Genomic DNA, 1,894 nt, shown 5'->3' on the forward strand with positions numbered 1-1,894 from the left:
TGGGGGTGTTTGGGGATCCCACCTCACCTGGGGGGTTTCGGGGGGTGTTTGGGGGCCCCACCTCACCCAGGGAGGGTTTTGGGGGGGGATTTGGGGTCCCACCTAAGGTTTGGGGGTCTCACCTCACCCAGGGAGGGTTTTGGAGGGGATTTGGGGGTCCCACCTCACCCGGGGGGGTCTTGGAGGGGATTTGGGGGTCCCACCTCACCCAAGGGGGGTTTTGGGGGGTTTTGGGGTCCCACCTGCCGCCGGCAGCGGGACAAAGTGCTCCAGGTACCCGGGGGGCTTCTTCCTCCTCTTGGCTTCGATCCCATACGGATCTGGGGGGGCAAAGGGGGAGCAGGGGGTGAGGGGGGCACCCCAACATGGGACTACCCCCAACCTCAGCTGGGAAGGGGGTCCCTAAAGCCCCCCAGGACACCTTCGGACCCCACCCAAGCTCCCCCCGAGCCCCTCCCCAGCTCTGGGAGCCAAAGTGGCCCAAAAGTGACCCAAACGTGACCCCAAAGTGGTCCAAAAGTGACCCCAAAGTGACCCAAACGTGACCCCAAAGTGGCCCAAAAGTGACCCCGAAGTATCCCCAAAAGTTGGTTCCAAAAATAGCCCAAAAGTGGTGTCAAAGGTGACCCAAAAGTGCCCCCAAAGTGACCCAGAAGCAGCTCCAAAGGTGGCCCCAAAAGGGCCCCAAAAGTGACCTCAAATTGGCCCAAAAGTGCTTCAAAAGTGGCCCAAAAGAGGCCCCAAGTGAGTCCTGAAATTGGCCCAAAAGTGGCCCCGAAGTGGCCCCAAAAGTGACCCTAAAAGTCGTCCCAAATTTGCCCCAAAAGTGACCCCAAATTTACCCCAAAAGTGACCCTGAAGTTGCCCCAAAAGTGGCTCCAAACGCAGCCCCTCCTCCAGACACCCCCCCCGGGGGATCCCTGGGGGTCCCATCCCCTTGGGGGTCCCCCCCTCGTGCCAGGGGGGTCCCTGGGGGTGCCCCCAACATGCCAGGGGGTCCCTGGGGGTGCCCGGGGGTCCCACCTGCCCCCGAGAGCTCCTCGAGCACGTCGGGCATCCCCCGCTTGCGCTTCACGTTCACCCCGTAGGCATCTGGGGGGGGGAAGGGAGAACACGGGGGGGTCACGGGGGGGTTTGGGGGGACCCCCCTTAGCAGGGAGAGACCCCCCAGCCCCGGCCTGGAGAGACCCCCCCGGCTGGCCCCAAAATGGGGGTCACACCCCAAACCCGGGGGTCCTGGCCTCATCCCATGGACCCTGTGCCCATTCTGGGGGTCACACCCCAAACCCGGGGGTCCTGTCCCCATTTTGGGGGTCCTGTGCCCACCCCGGGGGTCACACCTCAAACCCAGGGGTCCTGGCCCCACCCCAAGGGTCCTGTGCTCATCCTGGGGGTCCTGTCCCCAAAATGGGGGTCCTGTGCCCACCCTGGGGTCACACCTCAAACTCAGGGGTCCTGGCCCCACCTTGGGGGTCCTGTGCCCACTCCGGGGGTCCTGTGCCCACCCCGGGGGTCACACCCCAAACCTGAGGGTCCTGTCCCCACCCCAGGGGTCCTGTGCCCATCCCATGGATCACACCTCAAACCCGGGAGTCCTGTGCCCATCCTGGGGGTCACATCCCAAACCCGGGGGTCCTGGCCCCATCCCAGGGGTCCTGTGTCCCCCCCGTGCCCACCCCGTGCCCCTCCCGTGCCCACTGTGGTCCCTGGGCAGGGAGGTGAAGCAAAAGGACTCGGAGCACATGCTGTCCCCATCCCATGGATCACACCCCAAACCCGGGGGTCCTGTCCCCATCCCGTTGTCCCTGTCCCCATCCCATGGACCCTATGCCCACCCTGTGCCCCTCCCGTGCCCACCGTGGTCCCTGGGCAGGTAGGTGAAGCGGAAAGCCTC

At 65.2% G+C, this 1,894-nt stretch overlaps 1 long non-coding RNA gene across 1 annotated transcript; it reads right to left on the reverse strand.

Moving 5' to 3' along the window:
• Positions 1-219: 219 nt before the first annotated feature.
• LOC113942312 lies at positions 220-1,894 on the reverse strand. Its single transcript, XR_003525892.1, has 3 exons — positions 1,858-1,894; positions 1,024-1,092; positions 220-320 (listed from the first exon to the last, which is right to left on the reverse strand). It is a non-coding gene; the product is annotated as an uncharacterized LOC113942312 (long non-coding RNA).

The sequence above is a fragment of the Corapipo altera genome, unplaced genomic scaffold (assembly GCF_003945725.1).
Source record: "Corapipo altera isolate COAL_440 unplaced genomic scaffold, ASM394572v1 59879, whole genome shotgun sequence".
NCBI classification, from domain to species: Eukaryota; Metazoa; Chordata; class Aves; order Passeriformes; family Pipridae; genus Corapipo; species Corapipo altera.